This window comes from Protopterus annectens, chromosome 13.part0 (genome assembly GCF_019279795.1).
Source record: "Protopterus annectens isolate FY-2018-M chromosome 13.part0, PAN1.0, whole genome shotgun sequence".
Lineage (NCBI taxonomy): Eukaryota > Metazoa > Chordata > Ceratodontiformes > Protopteridae > Protopterus > Protopterus annectens.
The window spans coordinates 1,192,331,010-1,192,351,895 of record NC_056747.1 but is presented as its reverse complement, the minus strand read 5'-3'; the positions used below and the strand labels follow the sequence as shown (position 1 = coordinate 1,192,351,895).

The window sequence follows — 20,886 nt, the reverse complement described above, 5'->3', positions numbered from 1 at the left end:
GGGGTTCCACCTGTGTCCCTCTTGGACAGGGGCAATAGGTACTGATCGTGGAAATAAGGGTAGAGCTTGACTGGGCTTGTAAGGGCCCTAGGCCCAATAGTCTAGTAACTTCATATGAAATGTGCCAGGCCTTTTTCCTTATCTGCTATTCTAAAAATCACTCCACACACTCTCTCTAAGGAGAGGCAGAAAAACAGTGCTAAATAAGCAAAAAAAAATGTTTTTGTTTCTTAAAAAAAGAAAGGAGAAATGAAAGAAAGAAAGAAATAATGATATTTCAAAGCTACACAAAAATGTAGAAGAAACAGAAAGTAAGAACTATGGAGAGGTGTAGAAAAGCAGATACTAACAACTGTATCGAAAAATATTTTTGTATGAGAAAGTAAGGGTTGTTTTACAGAGAAATGAAGAGAAAATTTAAGATTATAACAGAAAAAAAGAAATAAAATCATTTCTCTATCTCGAAAGTATATGGCACCATGTCTAACTCGCAAAGCAGCAAACAAGATCTACTGTAAGTCTGTCCTATCATTCCGTTCTCCTAATACAAAAGTGCTAATTACCATGGCCAGTACCATTTGCCTAAATGGTGAGAGCACTTATCCCTAACTTATTCATATACCATTCTACTTTAGTGCTACCTAACACTACCTGTAGAATTCCACATCTCACTGCCTTCTGAAAATAACCTGAAATACCACTAGTAACACCTTTAGGCAAATATGAAGTGCCTGGTTGGTCTTAAGATGAAGGAACACCCTACAACACAAGACAAATCCATTGTGAGGCCCTGATTTGATGGAGTCTAAAAGGAACTGTTACGTTTCTTCAGTAATGCAGCAATCCTCTGGTAACGTTTTGTGATGAGAAAAGAAATCAGAGGTACAGATTCATTCAAAGACACTCCCTTTTGATCAGACAAGTTCCCAGGTTAACAAGGAATTTTTTTTTAAGTGAAGTCACACATCTTGCAACAGAATACTTGCAGTTACATTGTCCAGAATCCTCAACAAGTCACTGTCTGATATGTTGTTTGGTTACTCTGAATAAATACCCACTGAAAACACATCAACAATTGACTTTTCTAGTACTGTAATCCAATAAGGCCCGAAAGAACAATGTCACCTCCGACTGAATTTGGTCAGAATTCTCATCAAGAAGGTAAAACTTACTGCATTTAAAATGGGAACCACCACTGCTAAGTGTTCCAGTAGAGAGTCCAAAGACTGAGCTACCATGAGAAAACTACCCAAGTAAGGGAATATGTGAAAGCTCCTGAACCTTAGTGCTGTCACTACCAAGGCCAGGTGGTCACAAGACCAGATTTAAACAATGAACAAAGTGTCAATTTACAACTTGAAACATCAGAAATTGTTATGGGAAGTGATCACTGGTTCAGTAAGCATTCTTTAAATATGGTCACAATCCACACACCTGAAAGAAAACAAAGGGACTAGAAGGGTTAATCATTCTGAAATTTCTTTACCTTGAGAAATTGATTCAAGTAAGAAGAGCCAGTGTACATGTCACCACTAGTCTTCTGTCAGGGTCCCCAAAAAGAATCTTGAGTAGATATCTAATTTTCTTAAAGGAGAAGAAATATTTCCATTAATTTTGTTAATGCAGACTTTACAATAGGTCTTACCCTGACTGCCAAGTCTCAAATTCTCCATCAAAACTCAAACAATCTTACAGCCTTCCCCCAAGCCAAACAGAATACTCTCCCTCCACAAATCTGGCGCATCACTGAAGTTGTAATATTTAGATATTATTTATTTATTACTATATTTATATTATGCTGCCTGTTGGATTTCATCACTTTAATAAGATGTGCATGCATAAAACAATAAGATTTGAGGTTTGCACCCCCATCCATGTCATTCAGTGGACCTATCTAACAAAAGTATCAAACACCTTATTCCTGATACACCAACGTATTCTTATAACGAACTCCAGCAGCTCAAAATGCAGAATTTACAAGGCATAAAATTCTCGGAATGTGGTGGTGGTGCTGCGGTAGCATTGTCACCTCACAGTAAGACATCCTGTTCGATTCTCAGCTAAAGCGTCTTCTGTGTGGAGACATGCATGAATGGGCGTACCTTCGTTGAAGGTTATGCGTCAGGGCTGGCAACTCTGCATGTACAAATCTACTGCCAATCATTAGTGGACCGGAGTTCCGCTGTGGCGACCCCTAACCGGGAAAAGCCGAAAGACACAACAACAAGGCATAAAATTCTCAGGCAGCTTAGGAAAGTCATTCCAGCCCTATAAAGGTTAGAAAGATTATCCTATTTAGAATTAACTGAAGTAACAGACTAACGAGCAATACCTTTTCAACAGGGAGCAAACAAAACTGCAAAAAAAAAAAAAGAAGGTCAATAGTACATCTCCGTCAGAGAACTTCAAGTAAAACTTAAGAGGGGAAAACGTAAGCAAAACATACGCACATCAAAGCTGTACAGGACTAAGCAAACACAAATAAAGCTGAAAGCAAATAATCACTTTTAAAGGTTCAAAGGAGATTACTAGACTAATAGCTTAACAGCCCTGACAAGCCTAGCCAAATAACCCAATATATGGCCCCTAGGGGCAAGAAGATGGCATGGATTTGTGCCTATATAGAGTATCTCACAGATTGCCCCTATCCATAAGGGACACATGCACTACGCCAAGTGTGAATTTGTGATTCCCAGCCATTGATTCAAACTGTGTTTAAAGACGGCCAGGGAAGGTCTCTGCTTCATGTGAATAGGAAGCCTGTTCCAAAGAAGGGAAAATCTCCAAGACACATATCTGTCTCTCCATGTTTTGTTTGAGTCACTGACTAAGTTTAGATCCCTATATCAGGTAACCCTCATGATGTTCGACTTGTGGATGTGTAGCAGTTCCATCAGGGCTGGATTTGTGACAGCTTTGCAGGTCAGACATAGGTCACCCATTAATAGTCGGAAGGAAGCAAAGTAACAACGGCCGGCAAGCCAATCGCAGCAAGCCGTCATTTGTCTGAGGCAGGTCAGCTTGGACTCAGGTTTCAGTGGGGGGAGGGGGAGGTGGAGAACAGGTAGGGTCAAGAATTCAGCAATACAAACAAGAAAGCTTAGTCTGGTAGAAAGAGGTAAATGATAATTTTGAGTACTCCAGAATTACTTAGAAATCTGGAGGCATGTGAAGATGTTAATAATAATAAATAAAATAAAGTTAATAAAAATAATATTAATAACACTCCAATCTGTTGATAATTTGATGGGAAATTGCAAATTGACCCCCCCCCCCCAGTCTGACCCCCATGTCTCTGATGGACAGAGAATGACTAAGTAAATTAATCCCCAACTGATATACCCCCCACAGCTACCTCTTTAGTAGCATACCCAACCATATAGGTGTCCAAGGAACTCTGGGACAAAACTGGGGTGGGAGTATGGTTAGGTTTGTAAAGACCGTGTGGTTGTTAGCCTAGTATAAACTTATGAACTATAAGCCACTGCATTTTAAGGTCTTCAGAATTCTAACTATATAAATCAAGCCAATAGTCGCTATCAACCAATAGTTTATTTGCAGGGCGAGTCCAGTTTTGTTTCAAAGCTTGTATGGTGATTTTGAGTCCCAACCATGTAGTGCTGTGCATCAGATATCATTTGAAGAGGATCCATTCTTTTTAGGCAGCAGATACCAGTGGTTAGTATCTCACAAAAGGGGGCACTACTTTTCAGTCAGGGTAATAGTTCTGGGAGCATTTGCATGACTTTATAAATATCTACATTATTGTCACAGGATTGGGTGCTAGAAAGTCATGGCGTGCTCATCTTGCTGGCTGGTGAGACCCATTCTGAGCTGCTTGCTTTTAACATCTCCATGCTTTGTATCTCATTTTGTAAGGAGCTTTTAAGTCAGAGGTGACTCAAAGTATGCACTAATGCTTAAGGCATAAGCTAGGGATTGTGTGTTCGAGTCCCATCTGGAGTGATACAATGTTGATACAAGAGAAGTTTTTCCAATGATGATGATAATAATGATACTTTATGGTGATTGCCAGAATGTCCTCTGTCACTAGGTAGAGGTTTCAACATTCCTTTCAACTTCTTGGTTTAAGAATTTTGGTCAAAACCAAATAAATTTGTAAGTATTAATGAAAGGACCATAGATGTTGTGACTATGTGCATTTTCTGAGTACTAAAAAAAAAAAAAAAAAAAAATAATCACGCTAGAATTCACTTCAGGTGTTGGGTGTGGTAGTTTACATGGTGTTATTTTGCAGTGCCGTCATGCAGGTTATATGGTTTAGCTTGTTGTATAGTAAAATGCTACTCAGTAACAGCGTGTTAAGATAGATTGTCAGCATTTTTGAATCATTTTGCATTATTCTGCAAATATCTATATTCAGGAAAAGGTTCAGGGCTATATACACTCTGATGACCTTCCCTCACCTTTTTATTAGCAACCAGATGAATAAATGTTGGCACGAAACAAAGTGGTTAAAACAAATAAATGACATTTCAGTGTGTATGGTAGCAGATATGTAGACAAGCAAACCCAAATGCTGCATATGACACCTAAATACAAGGAGCATTTATATAAAAGTGCACATGGATGCGTGTATATGCACAAACATAGATGTGAGTATGTGTACATATATATATAAATGTGTGTGTATTCGCATATGTGTATAGATGGGTTCATGTCATTACATCGACAAGCGGAAGATCGACATTCACTCCACCGACACATGAAATAATCGAAACCGCAAACACGGACATTTAACAGGTAAGAGGTTTACATTTTGCTAATCATGCCTACCACACATGCATAACACTGTCACACTTACTAAAACATGGTAGGCATGATTAGCGAAATTAAAACTCTTACCTGTTAAATGTCCGTGTTTGCGGTTTCGATTATTTCATGTGTCGGTGGAGTGAATGTCGATCTTCCACTTGTCAATGTAATGACATGAACCCATATATATATATATATATATATATATATATATATATATATATATATATATATATATATATATGTGTGTGTGTGTGCATTTATGCATGTGTACAGATATATATATGGGTATATGTATGCATATGTGTATATGTACTATATATTTGCAATATATATGTATAGATATAGGTATGAATATGGTGTGTGTGGGTAATATATGTATAGATATTTACATATACATATTTATATATGTATGCATATATTATATAGCTTGGTGTTTATAAGTATGTATGCATGTACATATATATGTGTATATGTATGTATACTTAATTTCGGTAAGTTAACTCACATGGCCATTACTGGAATCAATTACAATGTAAATGTAGGCATCAGTGCATGGCGTCTGGAAGACAAACTGCACAGCCAAGGCATGTTTCATCTCTCAGCCCCCCAGAATAAACTTTTGCATGCCACATCCCTTTAAGGGGTACACAGGACCAAGAATTAGTAGGGTTGATGAACTTCACATGCAAAGTGATCCCTGTGGGGTATTCATTTATGAGGCATTTGGCTACTAAAGGGTCAGGGTGCACAAAGCCACACCACCGGATTAGGGCCTCACAGGGCATGAAGGAGGACTTAGGTGTGTGGCTGAGTTTCTTATCAGATTACAATGGGACAGCAATTTGGCAGGAGAGAGACAACCAACTACCTCTTCAGTTGTTTACAGATGCAGTAGGGGGAATTGGCTTTAGAGGTTATTTTCAAGATCAGTGGTTCAATGGTCTAAAACACCCAAGAGGCTTGATAAGAGGTACCCCATAGGTCCAGCTATATTATGTAAACTGTGGCTTGCTGTTTCAAATGTTTGTTTTTCTTCTTACGAGGTAGCATTATTTAGGGCTGCCTTTTTGTTGGAGTTTTGGGAGGCATTTAGATGGTCTGAAATTGTTCAACCAAACAAGAAAGGTCAAAGGACAATTTTACCCCTGGCACATGTACATTTGCTTGGGGAGGACACTTGGGTTCATGTGGCTAAATACAAAATGGATCAAAAAGGCAAAGGTCAGTGGATAAGAGTGGTTACCCCAAAGGGTTTAGAATGGGACACGACTAAAATGCTACTAGAGCACAGCAAATATAGGGGTAGGTTAGATGATCCATTCTTTTCTCATCAACAAGGTGAACCTCTGACACAGTATCAGGTGAGAGCAGTTTTAAAGGAGGCAATTAAGTTGAGTGGCCTAGACACAGAGAGACGTACATTACATTCCTTTCGAATAAGTGCAGCCCCATATGCACATGCAATGGGGGCTTCACAGGCCGACATTATGAGGATGGGCAGGTGGAAGTCCAATGCTTATAAAGGCTATGTAAGGTGAAAATGGCTTTTAACTCTTGTCCTTTGTATTTCAGCTCACACATCTTTGGATCGGAAATGCATCTGGATAGTGGGTTGTTCATTTATTCAGAAACTCCACTGTTGGGTCCAGGGCAGGAGGGGCTTCTCCTTCCAAAGAGGAAAACAAGCTTCTTGCAAAGCCGTTTGCTTTGGGGTATCAGGAATGCAATGGCACCATCTTAGTGCAGTTCTACAAGCAGCAAGAAGCGGTAAATCTCCTGCAGCCATTGTACTGCACCTATGGGGTAACGATATTTGTCAACATCTAATAAAATATCTAATTGGTTTGATGGTACAAGAGGTATATTGCATGCATGAATGCTGGCCACAAGCTATTATTTGTTGGTCAGAAGTGGTACAGAGAAAGAAATGGAGGGGGGCTAGGTCCATTAAAGCTGTGGAGAGAATAAGATGGAGAATTAATAATTCTTTGGATAAGGGGTTAAGGGACATTAACGAGTTGTACATTCTTCACCCTGGCATTTGGGTCAGGAATGCAATGGCACCATCTTAGTGCAGTTCTACAACAAACAACAAGAAGCGGTAAATCTCCTGCAGCCATTGTATTGCACCTATGGGGTAACGATATTTGTCAACATCTAATAAAATATCTAATTGGTTTGATGGTACAAGAGGTATATTGCATGCATGAATGCTGGCCACAAGCTATTATTTGTTGGTCAGAAGTGGTACAGAGAAAGAAATGGAGGGGGGCTAGGTCCATTAAAGCTGTGGAGAGAATAAGATGGAGAATTAATAATTCTTTGGATAAGGGGTTAAGGGACATTAATGGGTTGTACATTCTTCACCCTGGCATTTGGGTCTGGTGGCCAGACAGGTATGAAAGGATGGGGTTCATTTATCTGAAGAAGGTTTGGGGATATTTTATAAGGAATTGCAAGCTGGTTTAGCTTTGAAGGGCATTCACTTAGGATAGGTTGAGATGTGCTGGTGAAGGGAGGAATATTCCTCCCTTCTGTGGCAGAAGACAGGAAAGGTAAGGGAACCCAAGGTAAGTGGGAGGGGTCACAGGACTCTTCAGCTGGACCTTCCATAAGCCAGACAGCCCCAAGGGATTGTTGCCAGGGGACTTACAATTTGCCAAGGAGCCGTTGCCAGGCTGGTAAGGCGGCCCAGAGGAATTGTGAAATGTAAAAGTTGTTATGATGTGGATATGCTAAATCAGAAGGGCCGGATATCGACCTGTCGTCTGTTGTCCTGTAGGTTTTGGGGGAATGCTATGAAAGAAATAAAATGACCTCCATGACATTCCTGCCTTGCGCATATCTCATAATTGGCTTCTATTTGAGAAAGGTCATTGGCAGTAAATGGCAAACACATGACTCCAGCCATTTAATCCATCTGAGGTCTCTGTGTTTTTATTTAATATGCAGCTTGTAGTAACCCTGACTTGTAAAGTATGCAACCTCGATACATTTATTGTCAACGGTGCCAGGGAATGATAATGTTCTGAGCAGGTTTTTGGATAAGGCTCAAAGGTTGATATGGATCATTAAATGAATTATGAACATTATGTTAAATGTTTTATGTAAGACAACATCTAAAAGATCATTCTGTTGGCATCAATGGCAAGATAAGGTATTGGTTCACTAAACTTTATTAAAAGCAGGTACAGCTGTACCAATTTCAGACAAAAGGAATAGGACTTTTAGTCTATCTGTATAGGGTATGTTGTTTACATCCAGTATTTTTTTTTTTTTTTTGTGAGGGACCTCTGACATCACTCCAGCTGCTGTAAGTGTCTAGTTAAGTACATGCCAAATGGTGCACTGTACTCAATTATTTGTCTAATGAGGGCAGAGTACAGTGAGACTATAATTTCCTTAGATCTGGATGCCATACCTTTACTTATAGGTTGTGCCACATATGTCTACAGGGATGACGAAGTCCTATGGTGGTCAAAGTTCAGGCTACTATCTATGTACCTTAGATTTCTCACCTGAGTCTATGCTTAGGAATGTGCTACTGATGATGTAATTTGCAGGGGTATTTGACTTCCCAAACGGTATGATAATGCATTTTTACACATTTAGTTTTAGGCCATAGTTCTGACACTAATCACTTGCCAGATCTACACCCTCGTGAAGAATATCCACATAACTGGGGGATTCAGTGATTGCCCCCAACTTGCAGTCATTGGCAAACTTCATCATCCAGAGGCCTTCCGCACCAGCCTTGACTTCTGAGAAGTTTATTCTGAACTGAAGTGGTTCCAGCACTGAGTCCTGTGGCATGTCACTAGTAAATCAGCCTCTTGCTGGATCTAGATTCACCCACTTTAACCATGTGCCCTGTCCGTGAACCACCTGGCTATCAATCTGGTGATGTAGGGCTTTATGCCCAGTTCTAATATCTAAGTGGGGAATGGTGTCAAATGTCTTGGCCGGGTTGAGGTAAGCGGTATATACTGTTTTACCCTTATCCATAACCTCAGTGACTTTCTCAAAAAAATCTACCAGATTCAGTAGACATGACCTGTCCTTGACAAGACCGAAATGGATTGGGTCTAATGTCTGGAGGTTTCCTATGTCATTATTTATCTGGTCCATAATTATTCTTTCCATGTTTGACATATGAAACTAGTCAAACTTATGGGTCTGTAACTTCCAAGGTCAGTAGATGGTCCCTGTTTATCCAGAGGGATGAGCGTTGCTGTCCTCCATTCTATCGGTACAAAACCAGGTCACAGACTGTGGATAAATAGATACCAATGGGCCTGAGAAGTCCTGATTTAATCTGTTTAAGAGGAACCTGGTATACAGTCAGGTTACAATAACAGCTACTGAAAGTAAAAACGCAATGATATGCTGTTAAAAGTAGAAATTGTGCTACATTTAAACAGCTCTCACCCCCCCCCCCCCCCCCCCCACACACACACACACACACACAATCCAGGAGATTACGGAAACAAGCAAGTAAAATAAATCAATGATTAGAAGACTATTACCTAAACAGAAAGCATAAGGGATAACTGACTTTCTTGCACAAATTTCAAAATGTGCATGCACCATTAATGATGTTTTACATTACTGAGAAAGATATCAATAGCAGGCACGTGTAACAACCGCAGTTGTAAAACCGTTTTAACTCTACTGCCAAGTACAAAAATAAAACGACAAAAAACATAACTGATTCAGGAATCCAACCATTCAGAGTCTAAGACTCGAAGCATCCCAGGGGAACACATACAGTAATATTTCCTCTCTTGTTGATTGAAATGGTTAAACAACTATTCCCTCCCCCTCAGCTGTCACAGCCGGCTGAAGGGGTTACATACAGATAAGATAAACTGTACCACTTTACAAGAAATAACTTGAACAGAAGAGAATAGCTTTTTTTATCATTTTAACTGGGTAAGCCCCTCGCAGCTGCACTTATGAAGCATGATCCAAATGCAAACTATGCAGGGGTGATAAACCTAGGACTCACCCTGACAAATAGCCTAGTACCTACTTATGAACCAGATTACTTCACAGTTCAAGCACCGTAAACCATACGAACTCCTCTTAACTCCATTTTCTCATTTACATTAAACATTAACATGCCATAACTCTTCTGCAGTTATGAAACAAATAAAACCTAATTAATCATTAACAGGGTTCTGCGCCAAATTATACAATACACAACCAGTATGCTCACAATACTAGTGTGTTTTTTTTATAAACAAGCATGAAAGAATAGTGGGATGGCGCATGCGCCCCATCCCAAAATAAGACTGGCACCAACAGCTCATACGTTTTGGACTTTCTGAATACAGCTCAATGAGCCCCAAATGTCAATAAATGATACCTACAAACATTCTGTATTATATCAACAACGTTCCTGACAAACAAAACAGAAAACTGTAAACTAAAGCTGACAGATGTAACTGTAACGACGAGTGCGGGCACGTTGCTTTACACAACACCCTGCGGGCTTAGTCTTCTCGTACCTCATTATTCAATAACAGTAAATAAATTAACCACATCCTTACCTTCAAGTAAAAAAATCTTAAAATGTTAAATGTTCTGAATTCGAGTTCTTTTAATTTCCCAATCCCATCTAGTAATAAGTTTTAATAGACAGACACAATATCATTGCCATCCCCTTTTCCCTGTACCCAATGACTCGCGCACCACCTTGTACAAAATCAGAGGCGGTGCCGGTGACAACTACAAACGGAAATTACGTAAAGTAGCCTCCCAACCTCGACTCAAGGAAGGTGCTGAACGTGTGCAAATATTGTCGTCCCTTGCCGTATGTGTCATCAGTTCATTTGTCCCATTCCGTTTATTTCACTTTCATGCTTTTCGCACTTGCTGTAAAGCTTTCAGCTGTCACCCATTTGTGTCAATGTTTTGCTCTGTTTCCCTCCTAATCTCCCCACGGTTTGGGAAGAGAGGTGGTGGATTGCCAAAAGTTATAGACTTCTTTTACTTGTGAAACGCACGCTAATTTGCATTCTCTCATAGTGTCAACTTCTCCAATTAATACTATTTATATTAAAAAAAATGTCCCTTATTATTTCCCCATTTGTCCTTGATTCTGGAGATAAGAGATTTGAGAGGTATGACTAGCTGTAATGTAAAATATTCGCAACAATGATGTTTAGCACTACAAGCCCTAATTTTAGGCGTAGCTCTCAACCAATCAAGGACAAATCTCAACAGAATCGGGGATAAATTGAGAAATAACCAGGGACACTTTCAAAATATTAGTACTGTTAACTACTGCACATATTGACAGAATAAGAAAATGTGAATTCATTTGCATTTTAAGAAGTAAAGTCTCTAACCCTAATTATTGTCACTTGTTGGGTCTTTCGGCTTTTCCCGGTTAGCGGTCGCCACAGCGGAACTCCGGTCCGCTAATGATTGACAGTAGATTTTTACGTGCCGTGTTGCTGGCCCTGACGCAAAACCTTCAATGAAGGTACGCCCATTCACGGATGTCTCCACACAGAAGACGCTCTAGCTGAGAATCGAACAGGACAACGTCTTACTGTGAGGCGAGAACGCTACCGCATTAAGTGTAATTCACCACACTTTCTCCAAAACTCAGCTGTTTCAGAAGGGGGTTAGAGGGACGGAGATAAACTTTGAGTCAAAATCAGGGACGGTTTAGAGCTACGCTTTTAGCACGTGATAAAAGGACATGAAAGGTGGTCAAGTCGGGTGCTTTTCACAAGGGTTATTAGTTTTTTTTTTTTTTTTGCTTTACAGATGAAAATGATGTTTGTTTAAAGGGCATGTGAAATTGTGAAATGAACCCGCACGTTCCATTTCATGGGATCATAGGAGACTACTAGGCTAACAGATTATGAGCCCTTAAAAGTATAACCAATATTACCCAAATTTTATAATCCCTAAGAGCTAGAGGATGGCTTAGGTATGCATTTCAGTATTTTACAGACTTCCCCTGCTTATAAGGGACATGAGCGCTACCTAGGGTTGCCACCTTTTCAAATGCTCAAAGTGGGACATTTTTGGTACAAACGTCAGATTTTGCAGGCTGAAACATACCCAAGGCCAGTACAAAGGAGAGAACTTCACTTTTTTGCCTAAATAAAAGCTTATTCTTTTAGCATTTTAGTTGCTTATTCTGTTGGTTACAACATTTAGGTGTTTCAGATACAGAATAACTGTTTTATGTAACTATTACATAAAGTATAGGAAATAATTTTGTCCTAAAATCTCGGGACATTTGCCATTTTTACAATTTTTTTGCAGGACACAACTGCCCAGAGAGGGACTGTCCCTCACAAAGTGGGACAGGTGGTAACCCTAGCACTACTCCTAGGAGTGAATTTATGATTTCTCATCCATTGATCCAAACTGCATTTGAAGAGGGTCAGGGAAGGACTCTGCTTAATGTGAATAGGAAGCCTATTCCCAAGAAGGTGTAATCTCTGAGACACATATCTGTCTCTCCAGCATGTTTTTTTTTGAGCCCTTGAGTACCTTGTAATTTAGGCATAGGTCACCCCTTAATAGTCAGTAGGAAACAGAGTAAAGGGATAGGGCTTTTAGTCTATCTGCATAGGACATGTTAACACACTACATTTTCTTTGTGAGGAACATCTGAGGTCGCTCCAGCTGTTGTAAGTACCTAGTCAAGTATATGCCAAAAGGTGCATCATACTAGATTACTGGTCTGATGAGGGCCGAGTACAGTGGGACTATAAGTACCTTGGATCTGGATGCTATACCTTTACTTATAAGCTGTGCCACATAGAAGGACTTCAGCACCACTGTGGACACATGGCGGTCAAAGTTCAGGCTACTGTCTATATGTGTACCTAGATCTCTCACCTCTGAGTCCACTCTTAGGGGGTGTGCTATTAATGTTATCATTTGCAGGGGTATTTTGACTTCCCAAAGGGGTATGATTATGCATTTTCTTTTTGCATTTAGTTTTAGGCCAGGGCTCTTGCATCAATCATTTGTCTGAGTCATACCCTTCTGAAGGATATCTATATCATTGGAGGATTCACTGATTGCTCCCAACTTGCAGTAGTTAGCAAACTTTGTAAGCCCAAGGCCTTCTACATTAGCCTTGACTTCAGAGAAGTATAGTCAGAACAGGAGTGGTCTCAGCACTGAGCCCTGTAGCACACCACTAGTAAATGACCTCTTGCTGGATATGGATTCACCCATTTTAACAACGTGTCCTGTCCATGAGCCATTCAGCTATCCATCTGTTGATGCAGGGATTTATGCCCAGCTTTGTGAGTTTATTTATAATACCTGCATGGGCAATTGTGTCAAATGCCTTGGGCAGGTCAAGGTAGGCAGTGTGCACTGTTCTATCCTCATCCATGGCTCTAGTGACTTTCTCAAAGATGTCCACCAGATTTAGTACATATGACCTGGCCTTGACAAAGCTGAATTGGCTTGCGTCCAGTGTGTGGACGTTTCCTATGTCATTATTTATCAGGTCCATGATTATTCTTTTTACGGTCTTGCATACAAGACTAGTCAAACCTATGGGTCTCTAATTTCCCCAGTCATCTGATGGTCTCCCTTTATGTGGAGGAATGACTGTTGCTGTCCTCCATTCCAGTGGGAGAAAGCCAGTCTGAAGGCTGCGGTTAAGTAGAGATCCTAGTGTGCACATCATAGGGACCCATCAAACCATGCTTTTAGCATTAGAAAATGCATTGGTGACCTGTTCTTTGGTGATGAATGGTGGAGGGTATTTCTCAAAGGTAAACAGAGATGATGTGAATGTGAAATTGTAGGTGAAGTTATCAGCCAGAAGATTTGCTATATTTTCTGGCTGAGTATAGGTGATGCCATCTACAACTAATTCTGCACATTGTTGGGTGCTTCCCTTAAGATTGTGGACATAACTGAAAAATGCCTTAAGCCTATCCTTAGTTTGAGAGACCATTTTTGCCTCAAAGTTTGCTTTTGAAGACTTTACTAGTTCCCTGATTTGCTTGTTTTGACTAATGAAAATTTCTTTGCTCTGTTTTGCACATACTCTGTTACTTCTATATAGGAATTTCCTTTTTTGTTCTTCAACCTATTAATCCTAGGGGTCCACCAGGGTGGCTATTTTTTGTGGTTTGACCTAGGCTTATTTCAGTCTGGTACCGCCATTTCTATGCAATTGTTTAAATGGTTGTACAGAACGTCTGTGTACACTTCTGCATATACTTCTGTGTTTTCCGGGTTTGGGGGAGCTTGGAAATTAGCTATGCTGTCAGCTAATAGACGGTAGTTTACCTTAGAAAAGTTCTTAAAGTTTTTGGGGTTAGGTGGGGGGGGTCTAGTTTTATCTTTATTTCAAGGGGGACCACTTTGTGATCTGATCTAACTAGTGAGGGCATCACACACGGGGGGATGCAATGCTCTCCTGCATTTGTGTGCACCAGGTCTAGGATATTTGTACCCCTAGTGATAGTGCAGACTAACTGCTCCAGGACATTTGCATTGACAAAGTCTAGAATTCTTTGGGCCTGCATGCTAGTAGTCATGTATGCTTCCCAGTTAATAGTGGGGTAGTTAAAATCACCCATGAGTATGGTATTGAGCTGAATAGTGAGTGATTCAAGTAACTTCTGGCAAGATGTATGTGTGAACAGCAACCAACAACAGCAACAAATTAATGAAACAAACCACAAGAACAGGATGCATGATACAGCAGATTTATTCCGGTACCTCGGCCCAACAGCCTTCAAAGGAATAAACTTCAAGCCACCAGATGCATTATATATACTGGTGCTACCCAACAATCAACAATTAAACAATTAAATATAATTGAAATGGTATTAAACAACTCCAGAGAGTTAAAGATACAGACACAATTAATACAATTTATACAAATATAAGAAACACTTAAAGCTTAAAATACATTGAATTACTCATTACAGCACACAAGAAAGATACTATTAAATGTTTAAATTCACTTCCAAATTCAAACCTCGAGGTTTTAAAGTACCATATTTCAAAATGAATCTACTTTCTAGATTTAATAGACTCTGCTGAAAATTACCTCCATAACATACATTGGGTTTGGCTAAAGCACAAAAAAATAATGAGTCAATAGACCCATTATGTACTGTATGAAAATGTTCAAATATAGGGCTATTTATCCTAGCATTACGAACGTCGCCAATGTGTTCTAATACGTATTTTTAATTGGCGTTTTGTCTGACCTATATAATATTTTGGCAAAGCACAATCACAACCAATAATGTAAACTACACCACAGGAACTGCAATTAAAATTGTTTTGTGCAAAATATTTAACCCCATTAATGGTACTACCTGATAGGTTTTTCACACTCACACATATCTTACATTTGCCACATTTAAACATACCATATTGAATGTCAGAATCCAACAAAGAAACATCACTTAGCAAATGTCTAGGTTTAAGAATTTCCTTAAGATTGGCATATCTGCCATATGAAAAGGAAACATGTTCAGGAAAAAGATGCCCAATCTCCTCATTTTTGTGAACAATAGGCCATAAGAAATTGACAATGTTACATAAAGTGTCCGAAAATAGAGAGTATTTAGTAACAAAAAATAATCTATCATTGGTATCCACCTGTTTATGAATTGGATTAATATAAGATAACTTTGTAACATGATGCTTTAAATTAGAATCAAATCTTGCACGATTCTTCCCAATTGAAATCTCAGAATAACCCCTATCCAACAGTCTCTTACAAACATTGTCAAATTCCAATTTCAAAAGCCTATGTTCAGAAGTGTGTTCATATGTTCGTTTAAATTCACCATAAGGAAGCGCCTCAATAAGATGCATAGGATGTGCACTAGATGCATGCAAAAAATTATTAGAGGCTACTTCCTTCCTATATGGTTTAAATTGGACAATTCCTTGTTTGTCCACATATAACAAAATATCCAAAAATTGGATTTCATGTTTGTTAATAACATGTGTGAACTCTAAACCAAACCTATTTTGGTGAAGATCTATCATAAATTTGTCAAAATCTGAAACGTCTCCTCTACAAATAAAAATTAAATCATCAATAAATCTGTAATAGGAGACAACATTTCTTTGAAAAAATTCCAAAGTATATAAAAAATTAATTTCAAAAAATGACATAAACAAAATTGCATAAGTAGGAGCAAAGCTAGCTCCCATTGCAGTCCCATCTACTTGAAGAAATACTTTATTGTTAAATACAAAATAGTTGTGACTAAGTGCAAACTCTAAAAGAGAAATAACAAAAGATGTGCGTGGACCTTCACCCAAAATTTTCATTATGGCTTCCAAACCCAATTTATTGCTAATGTTAGTATATAACGACTTTACATCGACCGTAGCCCAGTAAAAATTGGGGTTCCATTCAAAATTTTTAATCATCTCACAATATTGATTTGTATTTGTAATATGAGAGGCAACATATTTCAATTGGTCCTTTAGTATGCTATCCAAAAAAATTCCTACAAACTCCAAATAACCACCACAACAGGACACAATAGGGCGACCAGGGGGGGTCAGAGATATTTTTGTGTATTTTTGGTATAGCATAAAAAGTGGGGTCCTTAGGATTGACTACATATAAACGTTTAACATCTTTGTTACTCAGAAAACCCAACCTTTCACCTCTCTCAAGAATTTCTAAAAGAGAAGAATTATAATCATTAATGGGATTTCTAGGCAATTCAACATAAACGCAATCGTTACATAATAAATCATAATTCATTTTTAAATAATGACATTTGTTCATAACTACCCACTTGCCCCCTTTGTCTGCAACACAAAAAGCATACTTTTTTGAAGCTTCCTTCATATTCTTCAAAGCATACCATTCAGGCTTGCTTAAATTGAAGGAAAAAAACTGCTTCAAAAAGCTAGCATATTCAATTTCTGCCTTTTTACATAAGACATTCTCAAATGTCCTCAAAGCTGCAGAATTTTTTGGTGGACAAAAAGAGCTCCGACTGGGTAATTGAGGTAAAATGAATTTACCATAACCAGTAAAAAAACGTTCAGAACGAATGTCAAAGGCCCCTGCCTCACTACTGACAACTGCAACGAAATCAATACAATCATTTACACGCTCATGTCCGCGAAAAGTGTGAGACACATGAGCCTCACAATGAGAATCACGCCCACTGCGTGAACTACCCTCTGATGATCTCTCCCGGGATGTACCACTCGTACCTTTCTTACGCTGACGCTGACGCTGCCATGAATAGATAATGTTGCTTTTGAAATCAGCAATGTCTCTATTCAGTTTTTTCTTTTTTTCTTGCTATAATTTCACCCTCAGCTTTAGAAACAGCACCATTAATATCTTTCATGGCCTGTAAAAAAGAGGGGGTTGCATGTGTGTCTGATAAACTTGCCTCACCTTCTGCTATTTTAGATTGGATTAGTCCAAGACTTCTCCGATTTCGTTTGATTAGAATTCTCAACCAAGTTAAGGTGCATTGAAGAGACGCTGCCTGCCATTCGGCTAAAAATTCATCTTCATCTTCTGAAAATCTGTTTGCAGGAAGTTTATCAATTCTAAAACCCCTTGGTGTGATTGATAATTCAACATATTTCTCCAAAAGGCAAATGTCATAAAATAATGAAGTTTCTTTAATTCTAAGTCTCTTTAAATCTTCAAATTTTTTGTCATGACCATAATTACCAGACGTTGTCCATGGGTCAAATTGAGCCAGCTTTAGATCCCTTTCTTTAGCCAAGCTGGCAAATAAAAATCCATCACTCTCCACGTTGAAATTAGCCATCATAAATCCAGACCCAGCTCTAACATTGGAAACAACAACCAACAACAGCAACAAATTAATGAAACAAACCACAAGAACAGGATGCAGGATACAGCAGATTTATTCCGGTACCTCGACCCAATTCTTCGGTCTCGTCATCAGATACAGCCGGTGGTAGCAAGAAAAGTGTATCCTTTGAACGCGTTGATTTGGTGGATGATAATGGTTCGCTGACTGAAGGAGAAGAGCAAGGCAGGTGGAATTTTCGGCAAGGGGCGAAACGAAAATCTCGCCAAAAAGGTCTAAACAAAAGGTACTGATTCCGTTGCTAACGTTCATGTTAACGCTCATGTGTCTCACACTTTTCGCGGACATGAGCGTGTAAATGATTGTATTGATTTCGTTGCCAATGCTTATGCTAACGCTCATGTGTTTCACACTTCTTGTGGACATGAGCATGAAATTGAAGGTGTTGAGTTTACCGAAGATCGCATTTTGGACAATAATGTGAATAATGAGAACAGTACTAATATTGTTAATTTAAGCGACTTGGTCTTATCATCCGAAATGTTAATGGTGCTGAATTTAGGCAGTAAATTCGTGCCAACAAAAATTCCAGCATTTTGTGATATTTTACTGGACATTAAACGCTTCTGTAGGAAATTATATTTAAAAGTATTTTTTGACAAAGGCTGTGTTAATAATGCTATCACTGTGGCATGTACAGAAGGTAATTCAAATGTTTTTGCAGACTTTAATAGTGTTGAAAGTAGTTCTGTTTGCTCTATTGATTTGGATGACTTGGATGATTTCTCTGTTCTTTTTGATCCTTTATTGGATGTTTCTACTTATGACATTATGGCTGAAAATATACCAGCTAGTAGTAATCAGAGGGGCAGTAGCTTAGCAGTTGTCAGTAGTGAGGCAGGGGCCTTTGACATTCGTTCTGAACGTTTTTTTACTGGTTATGGTAAATTCATTTTACCTCAATTACCCAGTCAGAGCTCTTTTTGTCCACCAAAAAATTCTGCAGCTTTGAGGACATTTGAGAATGTCTTATGTAAAAAGGCAGAAATTGAATATGCTAGCTTTTTGAAGCAGTTTTTTTCCTTCAATTTAAGCAAGCCTGAATGGTATGCTTTGAAGAATATGAAGGAAGCTTCAAAAAAGTATGCTTTTTGTGTTGCAGACAAAGGGGGCAAGTGGGTAGTTATGAACAAATGTCATTATTTAAAAATGAATTATGATTTATTATGTAACGATTGCGTTTATGTTGAATTGCCTAGAAATCCCATTAATGATTATAATTCTTCTCTTTTAGAAATTCTTGAGAGAGGTGAAAGGTTGGGTTTTCTGAGTAACAAAGATGTTAAACGTTTATATGTGGTCAATCCTAAGGACCCCACTTTTTATGCTATACCAAAAATACACAAAAATATCTCTGACCCCCCTGGTCACCCTATTGTGTCCTGTTGTGGTGGTTATTTGGAGTTTGTAGGAATTTTTTTGGATAGCATACTAAAGGACCAATTGAAATATGTTGCCTCTCATATTACAAATACAAATCAATATTGTGAGATGATTAAAAATTTCGAATGGAACCCCAATTTTTACTGGGCTACGGTCGATGTAAAGTCGTTATATACTAACATTAGCAATAAATTGGGTTTGGAAGCCATAATGAAAATTTTGGGTGAAGGTCCACGCACATCTTTTGTTATTTCTCTTTTAGAGTTTGCACTTAGTCACAACTATTTTGTATTTAACAATAAAGTATTTCTTCAAGTAGATGGGACTGCAATGGGAGCTAGCTTTGCTCCTACTTATGCAATTTTGTTTATGTCATTTTTTGAAATTAATTTTTTATATACTTTGGAATTTTTTCAAAGAAATGTTGTCTCCTATTACAGATTTATTGATGATTTAATTTTTATTTGTAGAGGAGACGTTTCAGATTTTGACAAATTTATGATAGATCTTCACCAAAATAGGTTTGGTTTAGAGTTCACACATGTTATTAACAAACATGAAATCCAATTTTTGGATATTTTGTTATATGTGGACAAACAAGGAATTGTCCAATTTAAACAATATAGGAAGGAAGTAGCCTCTAATAATTTTTTGCATGCATCTAGTGCACATCCTATGCATCTTATTGAGGCGCTTCCTTATGGTGAATTTAAACGAACATATGAACACACTTCTGAACATAGGCTTTTGAAATTGGAATTTGACAATGTTTGTAAGAGACTGTTGGATAGGGGTTATTCTGAGATTTCAATTGGGAAGAATCGTGCAAGATTTGATTCTAATTTAAAGCATCATGTTACAAAGTTATCTTATATTAGTCCAATTCATAAACAGGTGGATACCAATGATAGATTATTTTTTGTTACTAAATACTCTCTATTTTCGGACACTTTATGTAACATTGTCAATTTCTTATGGCCTATTGTTCACAAAAATGAGGAGATTGGGCATCTTTTTCCTGAACATGTTTCCTTTTCATATGGCAGATATGCCAATCTTAAGGAAATTCTTAAACCTAGACATTTGCTAAGTGATGTTTCTTTGTTGGATTCTGACATTCAATATGGTATGTTTAAATGTGGCAAATGTAAGATATGTGTGAGGGTGAAAAACCTATCAGGTAGTACCATTAATGGGGTTAAATATTTTGCACAAAACAATTTTAATTGCAGTTCCTGTGGTGTAGTTTACATTATTGGTTGTGACTGTGCTTTGCCAAAATATTATATAGGTCAGACAAAACGCCAATTAAAAATACGTATATTAGAACACATTGGCGACGTTCGTAATGCTAGGATAAATAGCCCTATATTTGAACATTTTCATACAGTACATAATGGGTCTATTGACTCATTATTTTTTTGTGCTTTAGCCAAACCCAATGTATGTTATGGAGGTAATTTTCAGCAGAGTCTATTAAATCTAGAAAGTAGATTCATTTTGAAATATGGTACTTTAAAACCTCGAGGTTTGAATTTGGAAGTGAATTTAAACATTTAATAGTATCTTTCTTGTGTGCTGTAATGAGTAATTCAATGTATTTTAAGCTTTAAGTGTTTCTTATATTTGTATAAATTGTATTAATTGTGTCTGTATCTTTAACTCTCTGGAGTTGTTTAATACCATTTCAATTATATTTAATTGTTTAATTGTTGATTGTTGGGTAGCACCAGTATATATAATGCATCTGGTGGCTTGAAGTTTATTCCTTTGAAGGCTGTTGGGCCGAGGTACCGGAATAAATCTGCTGTATCCTGCATCCTGTTCTTGTGGTTTGTTTCATTAAGATGTATGTGTGTCCTGGCTCATGGTGGGG

General features: G+C 38.2%; 1 protein-coding gene across 2 annotated transcripts in view; it reads right to left on the bottom strand.

The window, feature by feature from the left end:
- The window catches only part of CCDC47 (coiled-coil domain containing 47), a 1,413,375-nt gene extending 1,402,866 nt beyond the window's left edge, over positions 1–10,509 (bottom strand). Inside the window, exon 1 of one of the 2 annotated variants that reach the window (XM_044055193.1) lies at positions 10,332–10,509. The gene's annotated coding sequence lies outside the window, so the exon portion shown is untranslated. Of the gene's footprint in view, positions 1–1,486; positions 1,506–10,331 lie in introns of those variants that run through there. The other variant, XM_044055194.1, reaches the window with a different exon arrangement.
- Positions 10,510–20,886: the final 10,377 nt, after the last annotated feature.